The sequence below is a fragment of the Cupressus sempervirens genome, chromosome 10, assembly GCF_028749045.1.
Source record: "Cupressus sempervirens isolate cs-2001-9-10 chromosome 10, ASM2874904v1, whole genome shotgun sequence".
Taxonomy (NCBI): domain Eukaryota; kingdom Viridiplantae; phylum Streptophyta; class Pinopsida; order Cupressales; family Cupressaceae; genus Cupressus; species Cupressus sempervirens.
Genome location: NC_143127.1, coordinates 542,492,686 through 542,518,366, shown reverse-complemented (window position 1 = coordinate 542,518,366; position 25,681 = coordinate 542,492,686). Strand labels below are relative to the sequence as shown.

General features: G+C 35.5%; 1 pseudogene; it reads right to left on the bottom strand.

Annotated features, from left to right (window-relative positions):
- Window positions 1–14,620: 14,620 nt before the first annotated feature.
- The window catches only part of LOC149535040 (protein NRT1/ PTR FAMILY 8.2-like), a 70,241-nt pseudogene continuing 59,180 nt past the window's right edge, over window positions 14,621–25,681 (bottom strand).

Sequence of the window (25,681 nt, the reverse complement as noted above, 5' to 3'; positions counted from 1 at the left end):
ATGGAATTATCACATGAGCTTCCCTAAAGATCTCAATATACACATGGGTCATCTTCTTCTAGGTCTAAATTCTCTACTCCAAGACATTGTTTATCTTCATCTACTCAATATAAAGACCTCTTTATAGAGATAAAAAGTAAAACCTCCTTAGATCATATGCCAAACTTTCATGACAAGCTTATCTTTGACCAATATGATGAAGACATGTATACATGCTATTCACTTGATGAACAACTAGAAGATCCTAGGCACACTCTTGAGAGAACCTTTACTCTCTTGGAAGATTCTTATGCTACTATCTTACAAAAACTTCTTGATAATGAGTTCATCACATTACCAAATAACGCTACACCTTATGAACCTAAAACCAAACCTCCATAGTAAAGAGATGATAACTATTGTGACTACCATAGAAACAAAGGTCATATAACTGAAGACCTTATTAAGATGAAACATAAAGTCCAAGATCTTATTGGTGATGGGATTTGTGATACCTCTAATGACTCATATCATGAGGATACTTCTCTTGAGCAAGATTATGTTGATGAAACTATGTCTAGTAGTGGCTCCCTTGACACTTGCACTTCTTCTAACACTTATGAACTTCCTAAAATTTCAAATATTTCCAACATACCTCCATCAAACAAAGCACCCTATGCTTTCCATATTAACTATGTCTATCCTCAAGGACTACCTCTAAAAGAAACTCAAGCTTATCTCTACTTGGCTGCAAACCTTTTCCATGCTACTAAGACTAAAGATCATCAACCTTCATGCAATGTTATTCTTAGTATTCCCACTTCATCTAATTCCCCATACCTCTTTAAGAGCCTATCATGAAAACCACATATTTCCCCATGTCCTTAGAAGTGGTTCCATGTCAAGAGGACTCTCAAAAGGTTAAATATATCATTGTCAAGAAAGATCAATATCAAACACTTTTTCATCTCCTTCAAAATATCACCTTTCCATATCCTATGTCTTACCCACCTCCTACGTATGATGAAGATAACACTTCCACTACTTCCATTAAGCTTAATGAAGATGAAAAAAAACTAACTATGCCTACACTATCTAAAGAAAATTTTCAAGATCAAAGTATCCCCTCTTGTTATACTTCTCCATATCCACTTCAAAATTGTGCTCAAGCTTCAATTGATCCTATCAAAGGAGGTGCTCCTATCAAAGCTACTTATGAGTCTATTGATGGCCTTGGTCATGTTTCTCACTCTAAAGATGTTGATATCCTTATCCACTATCCCATTGCATCTTCTAAATCTATCCTTGGTCCTTATTCATCTAAGCTAAAGTCTTCAAACCTTCCATCCATATTGGGGCCTTATGTTCATTCATGTCCTACACTTTCCACTTCTAGCTCTCCTATTGTACCTCAAGATCAACAAATATATTCTTGTTATCAAAAATTCATTACCTACAAAATTTTGTTTTAACATGAATCTACTGTTTATCAATTGCATTCATTTGCCAATGTTTTTAGAAACAGAAAAAGTACATTGCATTGATAAAATGAGAATTTTTTTAATTTGTATTAAACAATGAAAATTTTCAATTTCGAGTTTATACATTAAAGAATTAAAGAACATGTACTAAATGAAAAAGTGATCAAAATCTCTCACACAAGGCCATGAGAGTAACCTGTTCATTATTATTGTGCAAATAAGGAACATGTAGAAAATAGAATAAATGATACAAATGAACATGAAAGAGTATAAGAAAGGGAACCAGCCATTTCCTAGGGGTATATGGCTGGTTTGAGCCCGCATTCCTGAGGTTGCCTTGCTGAAATTCAGTTTTCCCTAGTTCCCTAAGCATCCAACTCCTGCAAAAAAGAGAAAGAAAGGTACAGGTTAGATCCTTATGAATCTAAGCAATGTCTAGTTTGGAAAAACATACATATACACTTCTACCATTTACCCATGATCCTAATTTGAACAAGAACATTGAATTCAATTAATCATGGAGCAGCAATATCAGAGTCTGAAAATTAATGCATACAAGTAATTTTATTATTAACATGTTTGTGCCATGTGTATAAAGTAGAGACATTAAAATGATCAATAACAAGTTCAAATGCTAATGAAGTTGTTTATAGGTGTCACGAGCCCGTGTTCGAACCCTATAAGTCAACTCAATCAACATTTTTAAATCTAGAAGTGTAGATTAATTGTTGCCTCGAAAGGAAAGAGGTAGTCTATTGTAGTAAAGAGAACATATTTGAGCTTGAATCTTGTGATGGGACTGATGAGAAAACATCCAACATGTTGGTATTCTTTTTGGAAAAGAACATACCAAGTAGATTTAAACCTGATACCAAGAAACAAAGACTAGGAACATGCCTAAGGATGAGCTAAATCCTATATTCAGCAAGGCTAAATCTTAGTTTTGGGCCAATTAATAGAGTCATATCAGGACTCACTTCACTTTAGGCTCCACAAAGCCAAGGTGGGCAAACCTGAGGGATTTGTCTAATTTATCTTGATACTTCATTACAAGACTACCCTCTATAGCAGATATGGTCAATATTCTTCTTCAATTTTCTAGTAAATCTCTTGATCACAGTAGCTAATCATAACCAAGGAAAGTAACCACAAATGAGCCATGACCTACACTTATAGTTCTTCAAAAACATAAAATGGGAAAATAATATTCATTTTGATTTGGTTTCTCAATATAATCAGGTATGCAACAACAAAGAATATGCATCCTTCAAGCTGACCAGTCCCTTATCCATTGGGCACTAACTGAATCTTCACATACAGATGGTTACCTAAAATATACTCATATATTCAGATATGTGGTCTATCTACTTGACTTGCAAATAGACATCAATATTCATTAAAACTTTCGTACTTATGGTGAGATCCTTCTGGTGTAATCTACAATCCTACCAGTATAAACAAGCATTTACTTGGAGCTTTGTTCCAATAGCAAATCTATTCTGATATACAACCTTAAGGGGATGTAACTGGCTTCAAGCTCTTAGTTCTTAAACACAGAACATTGCAAATAACAATAGTAGGAGATGAGAATCATAATGAGACTAAAAGATGAGGCTCTTTGTATTAATTTCATTGAAAAGAATACAACATCTGCATACAAAAACTCAAAAGATACACAGAATGATTATGTAATACAAATGCCTCAAAAGGAGTACAATATGCTATTCATAATAGGAAGAATCACTGAGAAAAATGGTATCACAGATCTGAGAGAACTCAAGATTGGAACCATGAATGGTCTCTCAGTCATAAAAAATTGGAACCCTTCAACTAGAAGAAAGAAAGAATAATATAGCCAAGAGATGAATTCTCAGATTGAAACTGAAGATGACAAGTGTCCATTTGGAATCCCATCTTGTGCAACTAAAAACATCTTTCATCCTTTTACCCATCTGATCTAATTTTTTATTTCATCATTACATTGTAACTAATTGGAAAATATCTTTGTTTAATGATGAAATTATTTGAATCACCAAAATATCTGATATCTTCATGAAATGCTAAAGGAATCAAACTTTAATTGATTTGAAATTAGTTCCATTTGACCCCAAGTGCATTTTATTATATTTTATGTATATCCAGGTCATTTCCATGCTAGAAATAAATTTTGAACTCTGATACCTGAAATCGGTTACAATCTGGAAACTTGGGACAAAACCCCCTGTAGCAGGAACACATTGCTACCTGTACAAAATCTAACTCCAGAAATGGATAGCTCATCTTTTTTTGATTCCAATGGTATATTGATGGGGACACAACCGGACACAACAGAAAGGGAAAAATTATATTAACTAAGAAAATAAGCTATTACAAATAGTACAGAGAAAATAAACTTCAGAACATGCCCTAAGGGCTTACAATAGCATAAATCTGGAGATAATTTCTCCTTTCAGTACCTCCTCTTAAACTCCACTCCGAACTGCCTTTTACAATGCCAAAAATCTCCTTAAATAGACCCCGGAGGGTTAAGGACTAGGAGTACATTCTAGAAAGTGCTAGTAGGCATCCACTGACAAAATAGAAGGTTCCAAAAGCTACATTAGAAGTCGGTGCAAATTTAGAAGAATCCAGAAACGGTAACCGAACTTTCGAGAGGCATAACTTTTGAATCGTAGCTCTGATTGACAAACCGTTTACATTTTTGGAAAGCTCTCAAAGCGCTCTATAGCCCTATGGACAAGCTTTTCTCATCCCCCATTTTTTGACCCTTTTTGAGGTCACTTAATGCCCCAAACCTGACTTTGAAGCATTCTTAGGAGGTCTCCAAAACTCAAAAAACTGCAATAACTTTCAAACCGTGGGGCCTATTGACCTGATTCTTTTTTTGGAATGCTCTAAATCATGATTACATTCATCTAGCCAATTCACACCTTCTATTTTACCAAAATGATGGCCCAAATACATGCTCCTATTTTTTTGGGATTTTCAAACGCATTGATAGTGGAACTGTGAGAGTTGGAACGTTTATTTGACCCAAATGGGTATCCAAAAATGTAAAGACATGAAATAGAAACTAAGTCTAAGTAATTTTTTTTGGGTGACATAGGATTGCCCTTATACCTCTAGATACTCGTGCATCAGATGACACCCAGGGTAGATTGAAAAGTGACCCTATCACTTTATGGATGGTAGAGGAAATCCTAAATGGGAAACCTCAGCTACTGAAATCCAAGTTGAGTCCTCGATCGGCTATCCTTTCCATTTGACCAAATACTCTTCATACTACCTATTTCTGGTACTCCTACCCACACAATGATCTAGAATGTCTTCTATCTCCTCCTTCTTAGAAGCAAGAATTAGACATGGCTCTAACACCAGCTCCTCATCTACACCATCATCATGATACTTTGTTAAATCTGCAATGTTGAAAATGGGAGAAATGTGAATACCATCTGGTAGCTCCACCTCATATGCATTTCCTGAGTCATGTTTCTTCAAAATTTTGTAGGGGCCAAATTTCTTCATTTTCAGCTTGTTGTAAGTACCGGCTGGAAATCTTTCTTTTCGTAAGTGCACCATGACTAGATCCGCTACTTGGAATTCCTTATGTCTTCTCCTTTGATCAGCCCTAGCTTTATATTATTGATTCATTTTGGTAATGTGTACTTGAACTTCCTCATGTAGACTCTTGATATGTTCAGCAAATTCTTTTGCTTCAGCACTTGTCCTCTCTCCTTGCTCTATCTTCCTCAATTCTGGTGCAGTCCTTGGGCTTTCCCATATACAATTTGGAATGGTGATTTTCCAGTACTCCTATTTACAGAGTTATTGTAAGCAAACTTTGCTTGTGGTAGAATCAAATCCCATCCCTTGGGCTTATCCCCAACTAAACATCTCAACAAATTGCCCAAACTTCTGTTTACCACTTCTGTTTGGCCGTCAGTTTGTGGGTGATACGTGGAACTGAATTTCAAGTATGTTCTCAACTTCTTCCACAATGTCCTCCAGAAATACCCCACAAATTTAGTATCTCTGTCAGAAACTATACTCCTTGGAAGACCATGTAGTCTTACCACCTCTTTGAAAAACAAGTATGCAATATGGACAACATCATGAGTTTTGTGGCATGGAATGAAATGTGCCATTTTGGAGAACCTATCAACCACCACGAATACTGAGTCATTACCCCTTTGTGTCCTTGGCAATCCAAGAACAAAATCCATACTTATGTCCTCCCATGGCCTTGATGGAACAGGCAATGGCTGATATAGGCCAGTATTTTGACTAAACCCCTTGGCAACTTGACAAACTTGGCAACTCTGTACAAAATTCTTCACATCCTGTGTAATTTGAGGCCAAAAATAATGTTCTCTAAGAATGGCAATGGTCTTATCCTGACCAAAATGTCCTGCCATCCCTCCACTATGTTTCTCCTTAATCAGATTTTCCCTCATTGAACTCCTTGGAATGCACAATTGACTACCTTTGAACAACATGCCATCCTGAATCAAATAGTCTAACCACTTGGTTCTATCTACAACAACAGGTTCTTTACAAGCTTTCCATGCTTCAACAAAATCAGGATCCTCGGGGTACAAATTCTTGAGTTCATCAAACCCAACTACTTCAACCTGCATTGGTGTAAGCAACAACTGTCTCCTACTTAGTGCATCTGCAACCCTATTAGATTTTCCACTTCTATGCTTCAACACAAATGTATAACTCTGCAAGAATTCTACCCACTTCATATGCCTTTGATTCAATTTACCTTGGCTATTTAGGTACTGTAATGCCTGATGATCAGTATACAAAACAAATTCCTTTGGCAATAAATAATGCCTCCATTTCTTTAAGGCCTAAACTATTGCATAGAACTCTTGATCATAAACATAATACTTCTTCTTTGCATCATTCATTTTTTCACTAAAATATGCAATAGGCTTACGTTCTTGGCTTAATAGAGCCCCAATAGCGCTGCCACTAGCATCATAATCCACCTGGAAAACCTTTCTAAAATCTAGAAGTGCCAACACAGGCTGTTCTGTCACCTTCTTCTTCAGCAATTCAAAACTTCTCACAGCTGTTGTAGTCCATTTGAACTCTTTTCTATCCCCTCTTATTGTATCAGTTAGGGGTGCACATATGCCACTGAAATTCTTAATAAACTTCCTGTAAAAACTAACTAGACCATGAAATGATCTTACCTCAGTAGCAAACCTTGTAGTAGGCCATTCCAAGATGGCTTTTACCTTCTCTGGATCCATTTTGAGACCTTCAGGTGATATAACAAACCCCAAATAGACTAACTCCCTTTTTGCAAAGTTACACTTCTTCAGATTAATTAACAGTTTCTCTTCCCTTAGCCTTTCAAGGACACTATGAATATACAATAAATGTTCTTCCAAAGTCTTGCTAAAAATTAAAATATCATCCAAATAGACAATAACAAATTTTCCCAAAAACTTCTTAAGTACCTCATTCATGAGCCGCATGAAGGTGCTTGGGGCATTCGTCAATCCAAAGGGCATGACTAACCAATCATAAAGACCCTCCTTGGTCTTGAAGGATGTTTTCCACTCATCTCCTTCTCGAATCCGTATATGGTGATAACCAGTCTTCAGATCTATCTTTGTGAAGTACTAAGCTCCACTCAAGTAGTCCATAATATCATCCATCCTTGGCAAAGGAAACTGGTACTTAATGGTGATCCTATTTATAGCTTGAGAATCTATACACATCCTCCACTCTCCATCCTTCTTTGGTGCGAGTACTGCAGGTACTACACATGGACTCAGGCTCTCTCGAATCAAGCCCTTCCTCAACAACTGCTGAACCTATGTATTTACCTCCTTTGTTTTAGTAGGAGTCATCCTGTGGGCAGCCTTGTTAGGCAAACTAGCTCCTGGAATCAGATCTATCTGATGACTGATTTGCCTTACTGGTGGCAATCCATCTGGAACATTATCAGAGATAATATCTCCAAACTCCCCTAGTAAATCTGAAACTTCAAATGGTATTTCACTACTACCTTCTTTATCTTTCATAGGAATCAAAGCATAGCACATATGCTGATGTTTCATGCCATCTAAAAACTTCCTTCCATCAACAAGACAAATCCTAGCACTGCTACATACCTTTTCACCTTCCTTTTTCATGGGCTTCAATTTGTGGTGAACTCCATCCTTTGTGAGAGAGTATGTGTTTGCATGTCCATCATGCACTGCATGTCTATCAAACTGCCATGGTCTACCCAACAATAGATGGCAAACATCCATCGAAATAACATCACAAAGAACTTCATCATGGTAACTCCCAATTTTGAATTTTACTAAACATTGTTCACTTACCAGGACCTTATGATCATCTTTTACCCAAGCAATCCGATAGGGCTATGGATGTTTCTCCCTCTTGAGCTTCAGCTTATAGACCATCTCTTCTGATACCAAGTTATCAATGCTACCACCATCAATGATCACGTCACAACATTTATCCTCACACTTGCATCTGGTATGGAACAAACTCCTCTGTTGTCCTGGTTCAATCTCACCACTTAGCAGGACTCTTTCATTTACCAAGGTCTCTCCTCTTTTTGCATCCTCTGAATGTGATGATTGTGCATCCTCATCCACATGAGCAACCCTAGCTTGGCCCTCAGCTCTCCTATCTGTCCTTCCTTGTTGTTGAGGGCATTCAAAGGCACGATGACCTTCTTCATTGTAATGGAAATAGGTACCATGGAAGCCTCCTCTTCCTTGTCCACGTCCTCTACCTCTTCCTCTTTGATTTTTGAAGTCTTGATCATGGGAGCGGTTGAAACCCTCATTCCTTTGGTTCCTGCTAGTACCCACATCTTCATTTTTCTTTTGGGTTTCATTGCGGCCTCCAGATGATCTACCGCTTCCCCTTCCTCCTTGACCACACCCTCTTTGTCTTCCTTCAAACCTTTTATTCAGCTTCTCTTCAACTCGTAGGGCAAACTGGTATGCCTCTTCAATGCTGGTCATTCTTACTAGACTTAATTCCTCCTGGATGCTAGGTCGCAACCCACTGATATAACGAGCAACCTTCTCCTTATTTGCTTCTGCATGTCCTACTCTAATCAAGAGTCAGTAAATTTTTTTTGTATATTCTTGGACTGATCTTCCTGCTTGCTTTAACCCATGTATCTTCTTAAACAGATCAAGCTTGTAGTCCACAGGAATGAACTGCTTCTTCAATTTGTCCACCATGCGATCTCATCTTGTGATCTTCTACTTTCCTCTTCTGTTTCTTTCCAATTGAACCTCTTGCCACCAAATTTTCACATGGCCTTTCAGTTTGGCCTTTGCAAACTTAACCCTATCTGGGTCCCTGATATCCTCATACTCAAAGTATTCTTTCAGTTCATTGATCCAATCGATCAACTCATCTGGTTTCAGATTTCCTGAAAATACACCCACTTCAATTGTAGATCTTTTCCCAAACTTAGTAATGGCCCTAAAAAGCCTTTCCTCTACAGGATTCAGAACTTCCCGGTCAAGTTCCCCTTCTGGTCCCATTTCTTCTTCTTCATTGTCATCCTCACTGTCATCACCTGCGGCAACATTTGCTCCTCTACGGAGCTCCTCTTGCAATGCTTGTACCTACCCTTGGAGGACTCTAACCTCCTCAGGATTAATACCTCTAGCCCTTTCGCCATGCTCTCTTCATGGAGGCATCTTCTTAACTCAAACCCATAACCACACAGTCCTAGTGCAAACTGCCTCACAGTCGGCGCTCTGTCTACATACTCAGGAAAACTAGCTCTGATACCACTTGATGGGGACACAACCCAAGAACAAAATGGACACAAAAGAAAGGGAAAAATTATATTAACTAAGAAAATAAGCTATTACAAACAATACAGAGAAAATAAACTTCAAAACATACCCTAAGGGCTTACAATAGCATAAATCTGGAGATAATTTCTCCTTTCAGTACCTCCTCTCAAACTCCACTCCGAACTGCCTTTTACAATGCCAAAAATCTCCTTAAATAGACCTCAAAGGGTTAAGGACTAGGAGTAAATTCTAGAAAGTGCTAGTAGGCATCCACCGACAAAATAGAAGGTTCCAGAAGCTGCGTTAGAAGTCAGTGCAAATCTAGAAGAATCCAGAAACGGTAACCGAACTTTCAGGAGGCATAACTTTTGAACCGTAGCTCCGATTGACGAACCGTTTACATTTTTGGAAAGCTCTCGAAGCGCTCTATAGCCCTATGGACAAGATTTTATTGTCCTCCATTTTTCAACCCTTTTTGAGGTCATTTAATGCCCCAAACCTGACTTTGAAGCATTCTTAGGAGGTCTCCAAAACTCAAAAAAATGCAATAACTTTCAAACCGTGGGGCCTATTGACTTGATTCTTTTTTTGGAATGCTCTAAATCATGATTACATTCATCTAGACAATTCACACCTTCTATTTTACCAAAATGATGGCTTAAATACATGCTCCTATTTTTTTGAGATTTTCAAACGCACTGATAGTGGAACTGTGAGAGTTGGAACTTTTATTTGACCCAAATGGGTATCCAAAAATGTAAAGACATGAAACAGAAACTAAGTCTAAGTACATTATTTTTTGGGTGACATAGGATTGCCCTTATACATCCAGATGCTCCTGCATCATATATTGGAGTCTATGTTTTGCCTACAAAAAAAACCCCTAGAATCTTATTTCGAAAAATGCCCCTCTGCTATAAAAGTCAGGTCTGCACTTTGAATTTTAAAATTCAAAAATTTAAAAATCCTAATGTTTGAACATTAGAATGAATCCCCTTTTTGATTTAATATGAACTGATGTACATTTTTGAGAGAAACCATTAAAAGATTTATTTTTTCAAACTTTTTAAATTAGCCCTCTTCTTCAATCTGAGTCAACAAATTTTGACCAACTTGTCACCATGTGGCGGCCTATGATTGGCCAGCTAATGCCTCACTGTCCACCTCATCACTCCTAGGACCTAGTGCCATGTGTCAAAAATTTGCCTCGCATTTTTTTATCAACCTTACATCTTGAAATTGCGAGCGTGTGCAGACCATCAGATCTCACCACGTGGCAAAATCCTGTGCCTCCGTCTTGATCTGCTCATTTTGGCGCCACATCACTGACTCAGGCCCGTGCTGCCACATGGAAAAAATATGCTTCCCCATATTACTTATCGACCTTGCAACTCCATTTTGTGGGGATGCATACACCGTCGGATGAGGCCACATGTCGAAATCTCTTTCAATCTTCGTTTTGTGCGCCATGTCATCACAGTTGTTTTTTCATTTAAAATAATGCCTTCATCACCTTCGACTAAGGATGGGATGGACCCACCTCCACATGCGTTGGCTTTCACAAGAAAGTCCATGTCTTATAGACAACTTACTTTGTGTGGGCTATTGCATTTAAAGATTTAGAAAACTTCCCGCATAACCAATATGGGATATTGGGAATCAATGCTTCCCTATAGTCTGGGTTTTCTATATTTTGACCTCGGCTTCCTCTGTTTGCTTTTAACTACATTTTCTCCATATCCACAGGCTGACTTTTGGTGCTGCCCCTGCCTTTATTTGCATGTCTTTCCTATGATTCAGTGTGGGCTCTATGTTAACAAGGCATGATCTTCCTTTGTTTTCAATGCTGGTTCTCTTTCAATGCTACATTTTGGTTAGCATTTCCTTCTCTTGGTTTAGCATTAATTACAAATGCAGACTGTGGCTTCTTGTAGATGGTGCTAGCTTCTTACTAGTGTGATCTGCCTTGGTTTTTTGCATGCGTGGGTCTTAGTTCATTAGCATCTACTCTATCTTCTTTACATTGCATGAGTGGGTTTATGGTTAGCATCTTTCATCTTAAAACTATGGCTTTAGCTTGATATGGGTGTGAGATACTTTTCTTTTCACTGTTCTTTTATGTCATTTCTTTGCCTTTGATCTTGTTGACTACTTCTCATCATTGCAATCTCTCTTGTTCAATGCAGGGAATGGGCCTTTTCATGGTGTGGAGTTTCATTATGAAGCTTGGCATGTTCCTTTCTCAATTGCATGGGCTGCAAAGCTTTTTCTTTTTCACACGCTCCTGCTATTGACTGCCCCCTGAATTGAGCTGGGGCTTTAGATGCTGCTGACTTGATCTTCTTCCAAAGGAAACATGAGCTTCAAAAGCTCTTGCAATGACTCCTTTTTTTTAATGTGTGGTGCAGGTTTCTAACCACCATCTCCATACTTTCACTTGTTCTGAGTGCTTCCTTTATGGTGGTCTGTTCCTCTAACATAGGCCTCTTATTACTTTTGGTCGGCTTTCTTCAGTCTGCATGAGCTCTCTTGATTTTTTAATGCTTGTGTGGCTTTTGTGCTATGTCCTCCAAGTTATTACTAATATAGTAAATAGACTTGATTGAAACTTGAACCCCTGAGAATGGTGTTTCCCTTCATATACATGGCACCTAATATGAAAAATTTCTTCAAATTCAACAAAGCCTTCGTAGACACAGCAAGGCATAGTCTCAACAGCCCCATCTTTAGTTTCCTTCTTTCTTAGAAGAACAGTAAGCCTAATCCCATTCATGGAGTTTGAAAAGCCTTCAATGGAATTCACATAAATAGAGAATACACAATTAAAATGATGCAATCCAATGTGTGAGAGAGCTCTTATAGGCTTCCAATTCCAAAATCCTTTGCTTTTGTCTCCAGATTCCTCCAACTTCTGCTCAAATTCATCCTCCACTATAATATTAGAAGCATGATCATGATCATCCTTTGAATGGCGTGCTTTGCCTCTGCACCATCTGAAGGGACTCATATTGATCTGGTGAAAACAGTGGGCTACTTGGATTTTGCAAACTAGAAACAATGACTGAAAAGCGATTTTCACAAATAGAATGGACCTGGAAAAGTGTGCATATGGATTCGTCAAAGTTTGAAAACTGGCACACTTGGAGTATTTTTAGTATATAACATAGGGAAACAAACCATTTGATCTTGGAAATCATGGATTTCTAGTTATAACATCTCGAACAGGGGTACTGAAAAATTTGCAAGTGCTGACACCAGTAAAAAGTTACAAATTGCATTTGGAATCATGTTCAAAAATTGATCAAACGGATTTGTCAAGACTTAAAAATTGAAACATAGGAGGTCTCTGATGTTTACAATATAGCACAAAAGGAATTTTAAAATTTTGGTCAACTGGTCAAAAGTTATAACATGTCAAATAGGGCTTTCCAGAATTAGGCGTAAAGTGCAAAAGCATGACAAATTTAAACTACCAACTTTGAGGGATTCAAAACCTAGTCAAATGAACTCAAAATGACTTGAAATCTAAAACATAGGTTATTGGGTATGGACACCATATAATCTCAAAATGGCAAGTCATGACACATTTTTGGGTGCGAGATATTCACTGACAAACACAGCCTCTTGTTGCTATTTGACACTAGGGTAGAATTGCAAATTTGACAGATGCTTGAAACAGGACTCCGCCAAATGACTCAAAAACTCAATTTAACTTCATGAAATTCTTAGGCATGCTAAATGAAAGGTGCTAGAAGCATTAAACACCTTAGGGATCTCAGATGGATAGCTGGGTACATAGGCATTAAAAGCATTTGTAGGGCTCAATTTTTCAGTGGTACTCAAAATTGCATGGTCAATTTTGAGTGCCAACAGTGGTTCTGTCTGGGGATGCATGCCCCTTGCAGGCATGGAAAGATTCCAAATCTCTGAGATAAGAAGACCACACTCCTGAACTCCAAAAAATCTCCTAAAGAAGTTTATTCAAAGCAGGGAAACAACTACCACTACCAAGATTATATACACACGATGGCCCTAGGCCACTGAACTTAAATAAAATTATTTACCTTTGTCATATACCTGATTCTCATCCCTTTCAGGAGGTAAAATAAAATTACTTCTACCCATTTCACCAATTAGATCAGCATCATGCAACGAATCACTTGGTAAAATGAGATTAACACCTTCACTTTCATAGTGCATATAAAAACTAGGCACAAATTTAACCTCTTGCTCACTATGAAAGAGAACATCAACATGCTCTTGAATACCAACATCAACCTAAAACTCATCCCTACTGCTTGATTCATGCATGCTGTCTGTCAGAAATGCAAAGAGCTCATTCTCAACTTCACAGAAAAAGTTATATATATCATGCATTTTTAACTCACCTTGACTTTGCATTTCTTCAAGTATCCTCGACTGAATGTCAAAAGAGTAGTCAGATTTATATTCACACATGACATCATCATCAAAATCTAACATCACTTCACAACCACCTAATATATCTTCATAATCGAAGTGCTGATTGGTTTTTACCTCATTTGAATGATCGTAGAACTTACCATGAATTGTCGGTTTCTCTTCAAAGATGACTCCATCACACACTTCATCTTCACACTTACTAAATACAAAATCATTAGAAGATTCAATATTAGAAATAGAAGAACAATAATCTAATTTACCACAACAGTACGACAGTGTATCATCATTTGCATTTAACCCTGCTAAACCTGAAACCTCCATGTCATCTTCAAACAATGGGTTAATAAATCCATGTAGTGATCCTTTCTGAATGTTAGGACAAAACATGGGATGCTCATCCTCACAAGAATCATCATATAAAACATTATTATAGACTTGAAATTCATTACCCACCCTATCCTCATGGAAACTTTCAGCGTATGAAGAAAAGTCTAAACTATATGAAGACTCCTTTTCTATTTCTTCTACTAAACATATAGTGTCTATATTTACATCCTCTTTATCAACTTGTTTAGGATAACCATTACGAACTAACTGTGATTCATTCCAAAACACCTCACTACATGTTGGATTTTTATTGTTTGATGTAGAAGCATTTGAAAACCTTTTACTAAAGTCTTCAGAATTATTAACCTGAACTGGACTCAACATTCTTTTATCTTCATACCTTGGGGACAGGTCACTATTAAAATCTTCATTGGCTAACTAATTTGTATGATGAAAAAATTGAGTTGCACCTTCCTTTTTAGAATCAGAGGAAGAATTCATACCTTCAACTTCAGATGAATGTTCACTGCCATCATTGCTTTCTTCCTCCCAATCAAAATTAGATTCATATGAAGGCAAACATACAGTGTCTTTTTCCTCACTATGATTCGATCAACCACTCTCATCATCTCCTTCATATGATGCTTCTTCATTGTACATCGGATAAAAAACTTCATTGTCATCATTTGGAAGATGACTTATAGCTTCTTCATACCCACATTGAGATTCATATCTTTCTAATTTATTATTAACATAATGCAACCTCTCAATAAGAGAATTCAATTCTTGCCTATCTGGCTGATTAAAAGAATACATCTTACCATTGATTGCTGAAACATTATCAACATGTGCATTATGTTCTTCTGATTGTGGCTGAGATGATTGTGATTCATGCTCTTCACTTTGTGTTAACTCTCCATGGCATGTCAGATCAACAACACCAAACTCATGATCCGAGAGATAACTTTCAGCCTTCTCACTTGCACTAGACTGAGATCTTCAGCAACTTCAAAATTGGAAACATTAGTAATATCATCATACACATAACTGTCGTGAGAAGAACTTTCTATTGTAACCAATGTCTGATCTGTAAAATCAACATGTCACTGAAACCTATCAGAGTCTGAAATATTATTCACTACTATAGCATCATGAACATGTGTTTCTATTTGCAACTAGACTAGCCTTTCTCATACACACATTCTAGTTTAAATTCTCAATCTGATTAAAACCTACAGCAGGGGTGTTGACATTCTGAACTATATTGGAACACTCAACATAATATTGCTCTTGATTTTTATCATCATTATGCAAGCAGGAAATCCTAGAGAAATGACTCCTAGTAATTCCATACTTCAAATTATTCTCAATGTCCATGGCAGTCATAAAGGCCTGATATAATTTCTGAGGTTCCTTATTCCTCAACTGGTAACTCATTTTCTTATCAAATGCACCAAGATAAACTATTAGGCACAATTTATCCTCCGGTCTACATTTCTTAGGGATCTCATTTAGGGTTCTTACAAATTTGATATTAAACTGAGGAACAAGCTCATCTTCCTCAATATGAATCCTTAAAAATTTATCAAATGAATCAGATAAGCTCACCCTCTCTCCAAATTGCTCCATGAAAGTTGCATGCAACTCACTCCAAGATGAAAAAGAACATGCTGGTAAAAATGAAAACCAATCTCTAGCATCACCCTCTAGGGTCTGAACAAATAATTTCATGTGTACATCTTCATGGGGAATCTTGATGCATGAGCATCCAGAGGTATAAGGGCAATCCTGTGTCACCCAAAAAAATGTACTTAGACTTAGTTTTTGTTTGATGTGTTTTCATTTTTGGATACCCATTTGGGTCAAATAAAGGTTCCAACTCTCATAGTTCCACTATCAGTGTGCTAGAAAATCCCAAAAAAATAGGAGCATGTAATTGAGCCATCATTTTGGTAAACTAGAAGGTGTGAATTGGCCAGATGAATGTAATTGTGATTTAGAGCATTCCAAAAAAAGAATTAGGTCAAAAGGCCCCACGGTTTGAAAGTTATTGCAGTTTTTCAAGTTTTGGAGACCTCTTAAGAATGCTTCAAAGTCAGGTTAGGGGCATTAAATTACCTCAAAAAGGGTTGAAAATGGGGGATGAGAAAATTTTGTCCACAGGGCTATAGAGCTCTTTGAGAGCTTTCCAGAAATGTAAACGGTTCGTCAATCGGAGGTACGGTTCAAAAGTTATGCCTCCCGAAAGTTCAGTTACCGTTTTTGGATTCTTCTAGATTTGCGCCGACTTCTAACGCAGCTTCTGGAACCTTCTATTTGGTTGGTGGATGCCTACTAGCACTTTATAGAATGTACTCCTAGTCCTTAACCCTTCGGGGTCTATTTAAGGAGATTTCTGGCATTGTAAAAGGCAGTTCGGAGTGGAGTTTGAGAGGAGGTACTGAAAGGAGAAATTATCTCCACATTTATGCTATTATAAGCCCTTAGGGCATGTTTTGAAGTTTATTTTCTCTATACTGAAGGTACTAGCTTATTTTTCAGTTAATACAATTTCCCTTTTCTATTGTGTCCATTCTGTTCTTGGGTTGTGTCCCCATCAAATCTCATAGTCACCCATCAAGTCACTAAAAACTTGAACATGATGACTAGCTAAAACATTATGGTTTCCACTGAATTTAGACAAATTCTTTCTAATATCATCATGGATGACATTAGGGAAACCATAGATACCATCCAAACATAATGGCATGTATCTCTTGGTAGAAAATGATCTACAATTTTGGTCAATGGACTGCATACTAGGTGAACAGAAATTTGCCATCTCTTGCAAACTAACAACTTCACCAAATATCTTTCTAGATTTAAAACTTGCAGTAGATTTGAAAAATTTATCTACCAACTCAAATCTCCAAACATATTCCAAGATGTAAATACACTTTCTGGAACAATCCTTCACAGAATATATTGAGATACATAAAACACTTCTCCTACATAGTGCTTAAAATCACTTGATGGAGAAAACTTTTATATAACTTACTTTCTTGAAAAAGAAATTCAAGAAAGAGGAAAATACCTTAACCGCGATGCTTGCTAACTTCTTCAATGCTGTAAAGAACAACAGATTAAAATCATGCTTGATTTAGTAACCCTTGCACAACATCACCCTTTTCTTTCAACCATTGCCAAGGCCCTGAGATAAATTTTTCAAAGCTGCATTCAAACTGTTGCAATTTTCACAATACCCTTCACTTCAAAAAGTTACACTGGTGTAGAGATATACTTTAGAGTCACCACTCATTAAATGAGAAAAGATTTTCCTAGCTTGCATAAGACAACAAGCTGGTCCAAAATTTATAACAGGTATTTGAAAACTCACACACAACCTTGGAACATCACACCCTTAATAAAGTGAAAGAATAGATTCTTGACTGGAAAACATGAAACCTTGCATACAAAACTAAGTATGCAAATTTCTAGACTAAAAAATATTACACTAGAGATCTTTGTCCTTTTATCAATGAATTTCTTCATGACTCCCTAGCAGAGTCACCATCTTATTGGTGTTCTTTTTGGCAAAGAACATACCAGGTAGATTTAGACCTGATACCAAGAAACAAAGACTAGGAACATGCCTAAGGACGAGCAGCTACATACTAAAAAAAAAAATGTATTCAACATGCAGCTACATACGGGTTTGAAGAATTAGTAGAGAAAAAAATTAAGTGCTGATATAACTACATGAAAACCCAGATAAGGTTTTAGAAGTGTTCATAATAGTGACTTTAATATCTTGCAGGCAGCCAGTAAGAATTTGCTCATACAGAATCCATCTGGTTTTTTCTTACAAAAATGTTGTTCCTGTCACACGTTTACATCTATAATAGTGTCTTGTTTTAGCAAAAATGAATCTCCAGCAAAAAGACAGCATGAGAACAGCAACAGTAAAACAAAAACTGAAATTAAGTTCTTACTTTTAGTTACATCTATAATGGAAGATAGAACAAAGGCCAACAATGGATCAAGATCAAATGATGTGAAGAAGGTCCACTCTAAACACGACGCTAGTGCAAGAACCATCAAATTTCCACCAAAAATGACTGATGAAACCCTCACTCCTCCTTCTACTTTGAAAATCCTAGAATGAGAAAACAATAACATAGGTTTTCTTTAACATATTATACCCTTTGTCATTTTGAAAGATCTTTTGAAGTCCATAGGGTATTTGATAGGATTTTTATGTTTTTGAAACTTTGTGTTTAATTTAAGAGAAGGAAAAGGTTTTATTCAATACCTTATGGGTAATTAATTTGTTTTTTTCTTTTTGCATATATATGTCACATTGTAAAGAAGATGTATTTGAATGACAATTTTATAAGTCATTAAATATATATTTTTCTATTTTAAATACAAAAAGAGAAGAATTGAATCAATTCCATATTTATGGTCTTGATTGAAAAGGTTAAAGTTGGAAACATGAGGAACCTTTTTAGAAGGAAGTGTGGAGGTCAAATTTGACTTTTCACTATTAGTTTATAGCTCTTTATGACTTGTTAGAGCATTTTTTGGGTGGTTTTGATGAGTGATGGGGTGCAGTTATGAGTTAATGAAGTCTTAGACTTTATTGGACTTCATTTTGGATGTTTCTAAGCCCTATTTTGGAGGCTATCATTCTGCATACAACCCAAGGGGTTGGGTTTGGTACTTAATGAGTTTTAGAGCTCATTAGAAGTTAGTTCTAAGTTATGCAAAATAGTATTGAGTGATATTTTATCCTGAGTATTGTTATTGTTTTTTCTGTAACTATTTTTGAAGAAAAGTTAAATATATGACAAACATTTTACAGGTTCATTTTGGAAAAGATTTTCGAGCCTCAATATTTTTCTGTGGTACTGTGTAGTTCTTTTGATTTGATAGGTTAGTCTATGAATCCAAGGGTTCCTTGCTAAAATATGTCTTAATTTTTACCCTGTCACTGGAGTGTATTTTGTCTGTAGGTCACCTTTTGTGTTTGTTTAATTTTCATCTTATTAAGTTGAATTTTTTTATTTTTCTTAATGAGTGAGAATCAAAACCTTAATGTGAAACACTATTGCAGGCCAATATAAAGTTTGAGTGCTTATTAGTATTTTTCCTGTATATTAATGGTGGAATGGTTGTTATTCATTGAAACCTTTCTTTAAACATATTTGGTGCATCACCTTTTAGGAAGTAGTTTACTTTTTCCATTTTGCAATCTTCCTTAACCCTTTTCTCAGCAAGAAAGTAGTGTTACAAGAATCAATCAGGTGATTTCCCATAAAGGAGCCGGCCTAGAATCTAGAGGTTCAGCCATTGATAGGTTACCCATAGCCTTTGGCTGTCCCAATGTTGGCCTAAATTATCAAATTTCTCTTGTAGTTTGATAGGGTGAAAATTTAGGTGCCAACAATTCTATTAGAAATAAGAATTACTAAGAGAGGGTGGAGGGGGGTGAATAAGTAATCTACAAACTTTAGTCACCAACTATATATTATTAATCACTTTGAAACATATATAAAAAAGTAATAAAGTAATGCTAAATAGTAATAGTAACCATGCATAATGATAACTCATAACACCATATTTTGTTAACTAGGGAAACCCTGGCCAAGGGAAAACCCTAGTGGGGATGATACCCACTAGATAATATACTGATATATAAGTTCCTTGTTAGAGTATGGACCTTGTTAGGAGTCAATGAGAAAATTTAGTATAGAGAGTCCCTATTAGGAGACTTTGAATCCTTGTTAGGAGATTCCAACCCTATTAAGAGTTGTACCAACCCTATTAGGAGTTGCAGTATAGTAAATGCAAGATGAGCCCATTGCCCAAACATGCATTTCCAATTACAAGAAGAACTCATTGGCCAAAAAAGTAATTAGACTTCTAGAATATAGATATGGTAACTTCTTCCTTGATTGATCTCTAATCTTTAGCTTGATCTCAGATCACAAAAATAGCTTCTCAAAACTTTGCATATATTGCTTTCACAAAAAGTTTGCATATCACAATACTTGCACAACTTGCACATTACACATTTTGAATTCACAAGATGTCCTTTTCATAAATACCATGCCTTTACACAAATTTCTACTAGGTTAGCTAATACAACAATAGAATTTTCCAACTTAGAATAAACATCTAGGATGTTGACCCTAATTAGTCAAATAATTATTTTGTAAACAAAATAATTCCTTCCTTTAATTCTGCTTTCCTATTTCATTGGTAAAACACAAATATCACTTTTTTGTACAGTCCATATTGATTTATGAGGTTATACATGTTATCATAAAAATTTATACAATCTCCACCTAACTTTTCTAGTCATAATATGATGTCAGTAACAAGTTACATACAAAATAATACGCTGCTATAAACCAAATTCACATAAATAATTTTTTGAGTATCAAAAGCTAAGTATCTTTATTTCTAAGGTTTCCTATAAGCATGTATATCATGTGTTTCCATAAATGACAATAATTTCATATCTTCATTAGCCAGTTGTCAACAATCTCCCCCTTTGGCACTGATGGCAACAAAATAGGGAAAATTGGCTAAGTATCAAAAACTTGTCAAAAATAGTAAAGTAACATTACATTAATCATCTATTACAACTTGTCCTTCTTATATATTCCCCCCCTTAAAATATGATTTCATACCTTACATAATAGGTTCTCCGATCAATAACTTGACTTTCCACTTAACTTTATAATCAATGAGTAGGAATAGAGTGTTAAATTAAAATTTTGTTAACAAATCAATTTTGATATTTGTTTCATTTTACATTAATTTTAAAATAATATATTTAAAATTATTCAAATAACAATATAAATAAAGATATATCTAACTATTATTACATAGTAATTTTCAACTCATAGTAAATGAGTAATAATTAAAAATTGTAAGAATTTGGTATAGCTTTGATACCATGTAAGAATTTTCCTTAGGGAAAGATTCACCCAAGATCATAGAACTCAACATAAGCACAATTTCAGACCAAAAATAGATATGATCAATTACTCAGAGTATGTCCTAATACATTGCTCTATTCAGTATGTTTAGTATATTCAGTATGTGATGTGATGAATGTACACACTAGGAGTGCCTATATATAAAGGCCTCTCAAGAAGCACCAAGAATGTCTTTAGACAAAAGTAGGAGATAAGCATCATGACAACTAAGCACATGCCTTATCCATCATTCTCAATTAGTGGATAAGAATGAAAAGGTTGTAGACACCATGTGCTTAATTAGTGTGCTAACTCCTGTGTTGTAGACACCATATGCATAAAAGAGGTGCAGACTCCTATGTTGTCAACATGACAACTCACAAAAGTAAACATACTCTTAGGTGGCTAATAAATAAATAATAAAAAATATGCATTAACCTAAGTAAACTTAAGTAAGTGTAAATAGTAAATACTTATTTACACCAACACCCCCCCTTAAGTGCAACTTAGGGGAATGCCCTTAAGCTTACAAAAACTAGGATGAAATGCATGATGGGTCTTGGCTACTAGGCCATGTTAGGTACCCATGTACATAATGATATGCAGTCTCTCATAAAGTGGAGAAAGAGGGAAAACCTCATAGGAAAAACCCTCCCCAAAAAGATAGATGAAAAGGGATGCATGGATGGATGGAGTAATCAAGAAACACCCCCCCCATTATGACATACATTTAGTATGACATACATTTAGTATATACAAGAGAAAAATAGAGAAGGACAAAACCCCCTAAGAAGAAAAAATCCTCCCCAAAAAAGAGAATAAGGAGATGAGTTAGTCCCCCCTCTAAAAATAGTGTGCCAACCAGTGAGAAATGCTCCAATGAAGAAGCTAATCCATGACTATTGAATGATGTTCCTCCCCTTTGGAAGAAACAAGTGTAAGGGTACAAAGGAGATGTGTGCCCTGTATGGAGAAGGAATCTCAATGATGTAAGGTATCTAAAACCTATTCAAGTGCCCCTGTGTCAATGTTGATAATGGTTTCCTCCAAAACTATTGAGAAGAAGTGCAGATCGAACAAGGAGTGATGTAGAACCTATTTCAAAAAACCAACAATCTTCTCAAATGAAAAAGAGGCCACTTGCAGATGCTATACATAAGTATCCACAATCACATCAGCCCAGAAAGATTGATCATGTAGAGAATGGACATGAGGGTCAGAGTGGACCCTCACAACTATAGAAGGATCATCCTCAGCAAAGAGAAGTGGTAAAACATCAAAGAAGTCTTCCAAATCTACTATGTGTGACTCCAAGGATAAAGCTAAAATATTAGACAAGAAGTCATCACCTAGAAGACAGAGTGGACCCTATTGTGCTGAAGTACATGAATCTATCACTATAGCAAAGGATGAAGTATTTCCCTCAAAGAGAAGATGAATATCATAAATAGTGTCTCCCACATCTTCAATGTGAGACTCCACGAACAAGATTGTAATGACAGAAAGGAAGTTGTCGCATGAAGGTAGAGTAGGAAGACATAAAGGGTCCTATTGCACTGAATTTGAAGCATCTATGACTGGAACAAGATCAAATTGAGCAACAAGAGCTAGAGGTGTGATCTCATCTGAAGAGGAGTGAGCTACAACTGGAGGTAAAAGATCTTCTAGGAATGGAGGAATATTTGGATCTCCATACAACTCCCAAAGATAGATCCAAAGATCATATGGATACCATAACTTGGCAACCACATTATAAAAATCAAAAGAAGAGAGACTAGAACAAATGATGACTAAAAGTCTGTGAACAAGTGGCTATTCTTCAGTGTTAGAGATCAATTTGTTGGAACATAAATAAGGAAATACTTCCCTATGCTCTCAACTTCTTAGATGATCAAGGAGTGTATCACTTGATTTGTGATAGTTTCTTTTTGTCAATCTGGATCTAACTCCATGCCAACATGTGAAACAAAACTCTTTCATGAGATCAATTAATGAACCCCCAAAGAATCAAAAAATAATAAATCAAAGAAACCCCCCTAATGTATGATTTAAGCACTTGATAACCACTTGCCAATTTAGGGCCTATTTCTAAAAGAAGTATTTCTATCCATAGACCCTATAATCTAATTACAAATTTGGAAAGTAGACAAAAAAATGCACATTCAAGAAAAATGGAACCTGATTTGGAGTCTAGATGAGCCCGTACTAAGCATTTTAAATGGCAAAAATTGGGATTTGCAAGTTGCAAAAAAATTCAAAAACAAAGATCTCAAAACACTTGCAACAATGCATAGATCACAAAATTCTACCCCAAAACAAAAAAAAATTCTTGCAGAAAGAAGTTCATATGAGGGAGATATTGTTGTTTGAAAATTGTTGTTGCTATTATTTTTTTTGAATCGCCGCCACACCTCCAAAAATCAAATGGCTCTAGATTTTGCCTCAAATGTCTGATTTGGATGAAACAAAATCCAATTTGGGGGGTTTTTGGACCTTCTAAATGTGATGCAAATATCTGATTTGCACCAACAAGCTTCAATCTTCACCTACAAAAAATCTCTCCTATGGCCCTATGGCCAAAAAATTTCTAAAAAATAATGTAGATTTGAAAAAATAGCAAAGATGCAAATAAAAAAAATGTAGATCTAAAAATTAAATGTACAGATCTAAAATGATCATACCAATGCTGCAAATCAGTCCTTTGGGTGTTGATTTGCAAAATTTTTTTGCCTCATGATCGACTTTGGCTTAGGGTAGGCAACTTTATAGCTGATTTTCACTGAATCAATATTCCAGACACAATGGCGAGGTCGGATCTAGCTCTAGAAACTTCCAATTTCTATAGTACTCTAGATTTAGGCTGAAGTGCTAAAGCAACAACGGTCTCAAATAGCTATGTGATGAGAAAATCTCCAAGAGCTTTGATACCATGTAAGAATTTGGTATAGCTCTGATACCATGTAAGAATTTTCCTTAGGGAAAGATTCATCCAAGATCTTAGAACTCAACACAAGCACATCTATAAACCAAAACTGGATATGATCAATTACTTAGAGTATGTCCTAATACATTGCTTTGTTCAGTATGTTCAATCTATTCAATATGTGATGTGTTGAATGTACACACTAGGAGTGCCTATATATAAAGGCCTCTTAAGAAGCACCTAGAATGTATCTAGAAAGAACTAGGAGATAAGCATCACGACAACTAAGCAATTGCCTTATCCATCATTCTACATGAGTGGATAAGAATGACAAGGTTGTAGACACCATGTGTTTAGTTAGTGTGCTAACTCCTGTGTTGTAGACACCATATGCATAAAAGAGGTGGAAACTCCTATGTTGTCAACATGACAACTCACAAGAGTACGCATACTCTTAGGTGGCTAATAAATAAATAATAATAAATATGCATTAACCTAAGTAAACTTAAGTAAGTGTAAATAGTAAATACTTATTTACACCAACAAAAATAAATTGTAATCCTCTCACTAACTACTAACCTTATCTTAATAACTTAAACAACATAAAAAATTTAGAATCTAACTCTAAGCTTTAATATAATAAAATAAACAAATTTAAACATTTTTTTTAATCTAGAATTTTAACTATAACATAACTCTAAATACTATCTTATCCTTCTAACATATAATATACAACTAACTTTTTAAAATATCTAGACCATTATTAACTTTAATGTAATAAACATTATCTAATTAAAAAAATTACTAAAATCTAATTTTAAAAAAAACATTACAAAAGACATACTTAAACTACAACCAAATTATACTAAATTAACTTTTAAACTAACACTATACAAAAATCTAAATACCAATTATATTAATATTTAAAAACTAATACTAATTGTACTTACTTTAAAACTAAATTCCAAATTAATCATTACTAACTATATTTAATTTAAAATTAAATTATAAATTAATCATTACTAACTACAATATCCTACAACTAAAAGTGAATTATAACTAATGACTTTAACTAACACTTTAAATACATTCTAATATTTAAAACATATACATTAAATTACATAAACATAAATTTTAAAAATTAATTCAAATTACTAACCAAAAACTAAGTGATAATAAAAAACAGTTACTTTAACACCCCACTAACCTATTCTAATTTAATACTTAAAACTAAATTCTAAATTAACCATTACTAATTAAAAACTATTAAACATTATAATTTAAAATTAACACTAAACTACAATATTAAAATATAACTAAAAAAAAGCTAACAAAAATCTAAAATTACACTAACCTAACAACTAACTTAATTCTTAACCCACACCTATAACATTTACTACATTCCCAAAACCCTACACACCTAACTCCAAGGTGTTTCCCAATGTGCTAGTACACTAACCCAGCAAGTCCTTTCCTCCTTCCACGTGCCTGACAAAGCCCCCAAAATGGGTGCTTCAGAAAGGTAAAAGGTGGCAAGTTTAAATTATTATTTTTGAAACTAAATCTGCTCCTCCAAAAAGTATACATCCATCCAAGATGGAGAAGGGGTTGGCCAGTAAGGAGGAAGGTGAAAATTAAGTTTTAAAAAGATCTTCCAAGGCACAATTAATACATGATCTAACCCCTTTTTATTTTACTTAAACAACTTTATGAAATCTACTTCCCATGCCTACATTCATGCATATGTCAGATGGTAAAAAGGTGTCCAGTGTAGGAGGAAAT